The 9,445-nt window shown below is 35.2% G+C and overlaps 1 long non-coding RNA gene across 2 annotated transcripts; it reads right to left on the minus strand.

The window, feature by feature from the left end:
- Nucleotides 1-1,701: 1,701 nt before the first annotated feature.
- LOC138356173 (uncharacterized) lies at nucleotides 1,702-8,197 on the minus strand. Of its 2 annotated transcripts, none has more exons than XR_011224239.1 (5): nucleotides 8,078-8,197; nucleotides 7,690-7,802; nucleotides 6,077-6,205; nucleotides 5,408-5,525; nucleotides 1,702-2,199 (listed from the first exon to the last, which is right to left on the minus strand). It is a non-coding gene; the product is annotated as an uncharacterized lncRNA (long non-coding RNA). The 2 variants fall into 2 exon arrangements; XR_011224240.1 differs by having other exon boundaries at nucleotides 7,910-8,114.
- Nucleotides 8,198-9,445: the final 1,248 nt, after the last annotated feature.

Below are 9,445 nucleotides of genomic sequence, written 5' to 3' on the forward strand. Positions count from 1 at the left end.
CTTCAATATTGAATATTATTCTTCAATATTGAATATTATTCAATATTGAAGAATAATATACAATATTATTCTTCAATATTGAAGAATATTCTTCAATATTGAAGAATAATATTCAATATTGAATATTATTCTTCAATATTGAAGAATATTCTTCAATATTGAAGAATATTCTTCAATATTGAAGAATATTCTTCAATATTGAATATTATTCTTCAATATTGAATATTATTCTTCAATATTGAATATTATTCTTCAATATTGAATATTATTCTTCAATATTGAAGAATATTCTTCAATATTGAATATTATTCTTAAATATTTTAGAATATTCTTCAATATTGAAGAATAATATTGAATATTATTCTTCAATATTGAAGAATATTCTTCAATATTGAAGAATATTCTTCAATATTGAAGAATAATATTCAATATTGAAGAATAATATTCAATATTGAAGAATATTCTTCAATATTGAAGAATATTCTTCAATATTGAAGAATATTCTTCAATATTGAAGAATAATATTGAATATTATTCTTCAATATTGAATATTATTCTTCAATATTGAATATTATTCTTCAATATTGAATATTATTCTTCAATATTGAATATTATTCTTCAATATTGAATATTATTCTTCAATATTGAAGAATATTCTTCAATATTTAAGAATAATATTCAATATTGAAGAATATTCTTCAATATTGAAGAATATTCTTCAATATTGAAGAATAATATTGAATATTATTCTTCAATATTGAATATTATTCTTCAATATTGAAGAATATTCTTCAATATTGAAGAATATTCTTCAATATTGAAGAATATTCTTCAATATTGAAGAATATTCTTCAATATTGAAGAATAATATTCAATATTGAATATTATTCTTCAATATTGAAGAATAATATTCAATATTGAATATTATTCTTCAATATTGAAGAATATTCTTCAATATTGAATATTATTCTTCAATATTGAATATTATTCTTCAATATTGAATATTATTCTTAAATATTGAATATTATTCTAAAATATTGAAGAATAATCGTCAATATTGAAGAATATTGAATATGATTAATATTCTTCAACCTTACTTTTCAATCAAAGCACGTTTATATAAAATATGTACATACGTACATGTCACAGGTGACTAAAAAACACACAAAACACATGAGGTTCTTAGAAACAAAAAACAACCGTCAATTCAACTATGTTTATTGACACATTAATAAATACATCTCAAAGGGATACAGTACTTTAGGGTATTTATACTCTACTTGCAGAACCTCAAACGGCCCTACAAATACACAATACAAGAATCCTGTTTAATATAGTAAGCACACCATATAAATGTTAGACTCTTTGGGAACATTTCTTGTAGCTCCGAGCTATACTGTCTATCATAATGATATCACTCAATTTTAAGTGCTACACTAATTATTGAAGTTTCTATACTTATTCATAAGTTGACACTACAAACAACCTTATGTATTAAACTTCAACTATGTTATTGGAGACAACTGAACTAAATCATATTATAAACTCACGAGTACCTTTGGGTATTTCTACCCATTCAAGCTCCAAAACTTCACATATACAACATTCAATTTTCACGTTAATATAGTACTATCTAGGTATATTATTGTACATCAACCCCAACAAATTTTAACACATTAACGCTCAAACATAATATTCTCACTATACTTTCTTCCATGATTAATATTAAAACTATCTTGGCCATGTCCCTCACATTCAGTAACATACGGGATTTCCTCACACAGTAACTATTGTGCAAGTCAAACATTTGTCAAAGGTATTATTCATATATATTTTTTTTTAATGCTAACATTTATTTTATTATATATTATTAACTATTTATTTGATAACGATTTACGCCATAATAATAATATATCCATTATTTATAATGATTTACAATTAATAACTACATCTATACGTACTATATTAAACTTGCATTCATTTCATTACACTATATACAATTCATGCGATTATTTCTTGCCTATCTACAGGCTTATCACTTTGGGGGTTCCCGCTGAACACACCGAAGGGCGAACGCGGCGGCTGCCCGCTGTAACTAGGAATCTCTGTCGACCTCATGGGCGCAGTACTCTCCCCGCGGGCTCCATCCATTTTACTTCTTCACCAATGCTGTACCTTGTGCTCCTTCCGTAGTCGGTTCTGTAAGTATTAAAGCAGTAAGGGTGGGCACAAACGGACATGAAGTATCAACCTGACAGCCAAACAACATAACCCTTAAGGGTACTGCTGGAATTACTTTCTAACACGAGGGGGGACTTTTCAGGAAGCGAACTGCACAAGTGTCATTATTGGATAAAGCCACGGTGATACCCTGTGGAAAACTGAAAATGGACACTGGCACAGGGGAAAGCAGTGACTAGAGGGGAAAGCAAGAGAAAAACGTCTTCCAGCAATGTAGTCGCTAGCGAAGTAAGGTAACTACCAACCCGAGCACAACTTTAGCCGGAAAAACAAACACAAGTACAAACAGGTGTGTCTGTTGGTGGGGGGGGGGGGGGAAACAGTTACCGTATCTGGGTCAAGGGCACAAGTTATTCCAGGGGGAGGAATCTAGCAACCAATAATTCATTTCAAACTATTCCTATACATTAATATAAACAAACAAAACATTAACTATTTATATGACCACTATGTATATAATATCAAATCAATATATAAATAAAACCATATTTCAAATATAAGAAACAGGTCCTAAGGCGCAACTGCAACATGCTTGCGTCCAGAGTGACAAATTATAACGATGCTAACAGCGTCCGATACATTCACCTCCATTGTATCTTGGCCTCCGAAAGCATGTTACACCTCAATAGTTACCCTAACAAACTGCCTTAACACCCGTAAATTACTTTAGTCTCAGTGTCAATGAGCATCTGCGAGCACCAGTACCCCAACAACTTAAATATCTCGCAATCTCAGGCAAAGTGAAATGGACACCAGCAACGCTACGGATCCCTAATTGTAAAACGTCTCCATAAACCAGCGGCCTGGAACGCCGCATATTAATAACAATATAAATATAATACCTGAATAACATCGCCGCCTTAACTCATCACAGGAAGAACGTTGCCTCCAGACCACCCCATGAACGCAGTCACCTAAGACGGCAGTGGCTATCACAACCTTCCTGGCTACATTATCCAGACAAAAACGTGTGGATAAACAAGCACCCTGGGAACCAGCACTATCTTCCGGCCTACACCGACCACACAACACGTCGGATAACCACCGCCCTGGGAGGCCACACATGTCTCCATAAACCACCAACCGGGAGCCTACACATTCTTTCGCCCTACACCGCCCACACAAAACTAATGTAAACTTTTACTGCTACTGGTAAACGAAAATCATGCTGCCTACCTGTCACTACTTAATAACTTCATGACAAACTCAAGAAAACAAGTATAAAGGTAAAACGCTAAGTAAAATGACATGCACTGAAGCAATGCATAACTAGCAATATATTGCTGAAGGAAATAATCATAATATGAGTCCAAGATCAACTTAACAGGGACAGCCATGAGGCCCGAAGACAGCGTCTAGGACATCCTAGCTGACTAACTTATGCTTCACCTTTAACTAAACAAACAAATGTAAAACAAGCACAAACATCCACCTTGACAATGCATAACATTCATTAATAAATTAACGGAATTTATGGAAATTATAAATCAATGAAAACTTAAAGCTACGGGCCGGACGCCTCTGACACAGCACGTAGCCTAACCTAGCTCACTTTACCTATTAACTTCAAAGCGATAACCATCATGATAAACAAACATAAGTGGAAACAATAAATAAATACACATGCAGCAACACGCTGCATAATTTGCGGGAATAGTTTGGTGATGTAACTAAACGTCAATGCAGGGCCAGTAATCTTAAAGCGAGGGGCAGGGGGGGGGGGGCCTACTCCAAGCCTATCACAGCCTACCTGAGTTACTTGATAACTTATAGTTCAACAAACAAGTAGAGTAAATCACGTGCAGCTTGACCCAAATAATTTTCAGTAATAAATTGACGTACATTAATGCTACACAATAAAAAAATATTCTTAAAAGTCAAACCCATCAGGCTTGTAACTCACGAACTAGCACAACCTAGGTTACTTAATACATAACTCAATACAAGATCCAACAGTTAATATTTTAGTAACACATGCACGGGGCCAATGCATCATTTGTAATAAATTTAACAAACAATTCGTAGTTGCAAGCCCAAGCAACGTAACACCAAGAGCCTTGGACCCGTGATGCCGGTCCAAGATACATAATTTGCGGTTAATTAATTTGTCAGCCGTAACACATTGTAAGTGAAAGACAATAATATAACATTTTATATAGCCACCGTTTAGAGTACGGTCAGTCAATGATCTAACAATAGATTCACGTCTGCTTTACATTTATATCTATAACAAATTTATCTTCATTTCGGTAACCTTTCCCATATATTACAAACTTATTTTATTGCCTAGAATGGCAAATTAATATCATTTATTTATATACACAAAAAGGTACATTGGGTTGGTTACAATACATAGCATGCTATTTACACTTGTAACGCCATTAGTACGCGCAGCCTTTCGGCCAGCTCCTTAAGTAACATTAATTTTAACTAAATCAATTCTAGCGCAATTATAATGATTTTTGCAATGTATCAAAGAAAATACTCGACATGAGATTACAGACATTAGTAGGTACAGCTATATTAAACAATATTGCTTTATTAAACCTCACATTGCATTGACACCTTCATTGGTAATTGATACTAAGATTAATAGGCACCACAGCAAATTTAAACCACATAAGACACCAATGATCACAATGGTCAAGTTTTTGCCATTGGGTACATGATTGGGTACCACTACATACAGTGCAATTTTAAATCAACAATGTGCAAAACTATGAAGATGCATTTACGTAATTTTTACTTCAATTATTAGGTACTTCATTACGAAAATTACGTTTACGATATTAGGAGATTACAGTAACAAATATATTAAGAAATTAGGTAATTCTACTTTAATTATGATTCCCTACAACTATCTATTCCTTTATGATTCAACAATTCCCCCACAATATTTCATATTACATCATCGTATTACAATATTGCATTACTACATCAACTATATATTTCCCCTTCCTTGACCAGACCACATATTTACTGACCTCTGTTAGCACACGCCTTCTAGGCGAGTCCATCCTATTTCTCTATTGTATATATACTGCAATTTATTAGCAATCAACAGTAATACAAATTATAATCAAACTGGATATCTACTCACAATCAAATTAGATGCTAGACGATTATGCACTATAAACATTTACAACCATATTTAATTCTTTCGTACCTTCTATGGAACACAAACTTGATCCTTCAACAGCTGGAGGTTGTGTCCCTAGAGTAACTACACAGGATGGTACCAACGTCATCCACGTCGAGGGTACTCAAGCGTGTCACCTGCGAAACTATAATGTATTCAGGATTCTGAACATTCATATACGATAAACATTCCTTATCACAATTACTATCTCAAACACACGGCCATGCACTGCTCAAAAAACAACACGGCTTGGGAGGGAGGGGGGTGCCTCATGGGACACATTTGAAATGGGACATTCACCAAGTTATGAACAAAGCCCCACTCAACCTTCCAGACACTCTGGTGGGGGGGGGGGGGGGAGCGCTTTTATCAACTAAGCTTAATCTCTTCTCTGGGAGCTGCGAGTGTGTGAGCTGTTCATGTGTATTTCACCATCTATACATGAATACCGCGTACCATTCATATATACACACACCAAACCTTCCACAAGTTATGTTCACTTCAACCCATTTAGTTGATTATATAATCAAGTGTTCCCTCTACTAAGGCTGGGTCTCAGGACGTCTAATGCTCAAAGTACACCACATGATTCATTCAGGATTGATAATATATTTACTACTAGTGGCGATTTCCCTGTTATGGACTAAGTAACTAAATTCTTGGAGGAAGATGTGTTGAAATGAACATATCACTCACCTGCAGGTCACAGCCTCTTCCATTACTCTGCAGTGTGGCGTTGGTTGCCCTCCACAAATGCTCCTTTCTTCACAAATAGATACTTCACCATTGCTGTTTCGCCCACCCCGCAGCTCTCCACACGCTCATCTGCATGAAATATAATGCGTAATATGCATCCATCTAACCTTAATAAAAGATGTTAAGGGCTACAACCATCTATGAATACTCTACTCAAAACTCATTACACAATTTTGTCTTCCCTGCGAATTCATTTCCTCTAATATAATTGTATAATTCAACATCTAACAATTTGGATATTACTTTCTGATATGTCTACCAACATCTAACTCCATTTAGACGAAACAAAACTAATACATAACAAAACATGTCTTGGAGCACTCGTCAGTGCTCATTTTATTATCAATACCATCAAAGCGCAGCCATGACAATACCCTTCCCCACACTCCAAACACCATGTCGGGTATACCTACAATCCGAAGCTAAACGAGATTGACAATTCTTCGGGTTTCCTGATCGCGCAATCATCCTCCCTTCCACAAATCACCGTCTCTGTTACACTTATGGCTAGACAACATTAACTGCCCAATAATTACCTACCAGTACTAATTGCGGTACCTATATGACCACACTTTGCCTGATTATGTTCCAGGGAAACAACACTGTTCCTAGTACACATTTCTCAACGCTATAAAATAAAGTCCACACAATATACTTCCTGCTACACAATGATAAACAGATCGTAAACAAATACCTCAACCTTAAGTTACAAGTGACTTTTTCACTTTTGCATCAACCTACACTACTGGTGCAGCGCACGCTATCCCGCTCACTACACAATTACACCAATATCAACAACATAACCACCACCAACACACTCCCACGTCTACCCTCGCCAGCCACCTACAGTAAACAAGAAAAATACTGTCACGAGGGTCACATCTCCAGTCAATCAGCCATTGGTCGCAAGTAAACCGGAACCTTCACATCCACTCCACGTAACAAAATAAACCTAAAATATATCATTTACATGACCTTTGGCCTACGAAGGAGGTCGCGCTTATTTAATGCTCTATATTTAACATTATAAACAATTTCAATTAATAATGGCACTAACATTTCATTCATAAGTCAATGTTGATTTTTATCACCTATGTACCTCAAACGACTCGCGTCAATTCATGTCTACGTCCTTCGACGAGGACAGGAAGGCTACGTATTATCAACGGTTCACCCCTCATACGTCAAATTATGTAACCAGGTAACCTGAACAATTTAAAGTGTGGGGGGGGGGGGGGGGGCAACAGCAATTTCAATTTCAATAACACTACACTCGACCCACACCGACAGCGGCCAAACACTATCGCCCAACTTATTCACTACTCTTAATCACCAAAGTTACCGGAAGCAACACCACCACAATCATCCTTCCACACTACATTTTTTTACTATCTCAACTTTTTACACCACTTAACATTAATTACCGTAACTCATAGATTTTCAGATTTAAAACAAAACTGATGCGGGTCCTGATATGGCTGTAGTAATGACTGGTCAAACTTCAATTGCCCAAATTAGCCTAATCCTAATACATTATTACTATAACTATTTACCTTCTGCCGGATAGGGCCATCAGACCTTGCTAACTCAAGTAGCACAACTGGAACATCTACCACCACCACCTCCTCGGCAGGGTATGACTGCAATCATCGCTCCTTCAAGACGGCTGTGGAAAAAAATACAAAATGTTAATCAATACAGTACGTAAACATTATTATTTTTCTTTTAGTACTGATTATGGGTCAGGACTAACAAATATCGCAGTATATATACCCCCCAACAGGGGGTATATACGACAGCTAAAAATAATATAGATTTTTGCCCCTATGTGCGTTTGGACGGTGTACAGAGTGACAGTGTAACCTAGGGGTCTGTCAGCCCTAGCGACCCCAAAGGGTAACGGGGTACCAGCTCAGAGTAACAAAACGCCCTAACACTAACTTGTACACCTCTACTCGGCTAATTCTAGGGGCAAAATAACGTTCCGTTGCGCCTCAACGAGCAGGTGGACTCAATAGCCAATCACGTTTCTCATTTTCAGTTGACGTCACATACTCAATAGCCAATCACGTTTCTATTTTCACTTCACGTCACATTGTCGCAAGCTGTACTGTCATTGGTCGCCTCGACGTAATTGGATACCTTACTACTTAATGAGTTTTATTTTTTGAAACTGAAATATATCAACTCAAATGTATACCCAAAGTCTGAGAAACATACATGTATCAAATGGATGAGAAATTATTTTTTTTTTCCCCATTTTACCTACTTATAATTATTGGTTAAATTAAGGACCGGCCCGAAACCCTGCGCGTACTACTGGCTTTACAACAGTGTAATTACTGTACTATGCTATGTATTCTCACAAACCCATTGTACCTTAATGTATATCAATATTTTTAGAAATACATTTTTTTAATGTTTTACATTACACTCAAAATTCAGGATTTTCGATTACTTATTTTTATATAACTATTATTATAATTATTACATAATAAGATTAATTATTCAAGCTGTATGTACAGTACAACACAGTACACCATAGTACAGTACCGTAGTGTACACTTCCGTACGCTACGATGCACTATAGTCTACTATACTGTATACTTTACAATACAGTACAGTACCGTACACTACCCTACGATACAGTACACTCAAGGGCACAGTACTCTACACTACAATATAGAACAGTACAGTACCGTACACTACACTACAGTAAAAGGTACAGTACCGTGGAGTTCAAGGGCCTCATTCACGAAAGCACTTACTCGAGCACTTACGAACGTGTACATCTTTCCTCAATCTTTGACGGCTTGGGCTACATTTATTAAACACTTTACAAGCATGAAAACTTGCCAATCAACTGTTGTTAATGTTATAAACACCCTCCTGGTGCTTCGGAGCTCATTAACTGTTTAACAGTTGTAAACAAAGCCGCCACGATTGAGAAAAGATGTACGATATTCTTCAATATTGAAGAATATTCTTCAATATTGAAGAATATTCTTCAATATTGAAGAATATTCTTCAATATTGAAGAATATTCTTCAATATTGAAGAATAATATTCAATATTGACGAATATTCTTCAATATTAATCTTCAATATTGAAGAATAATATTGAATATTATTCTTCAATATTCAATATTGAAGAATATAATATTCAATATTGAATAATATTCAATATTGAAGAATATTCTTCAATATTGAAGAATAATCTTCAATATTGAATATTATTCTTCAATATTGAAGAATAATATTCAATATTGAAGATTATTCTTCAATATTCAAGAATAATATTCAATATTGA

This window comes from Procambarus clarkii, chromosome 70 (assembly GCF_040958095.1).
Source record: "Procambarus clarkii isolate CNS0578487 chromosome 70, FALCON_Pclarkii_2.0, whole genome shotgun sequence".
In the NCBI taxonomy this organism is placed as follows: Eukaryota; Metazoa; Arthropoda; class Malacostraca; order Decapoda; family Cambaridae; genus Procambarus; species Procambarus clarkii.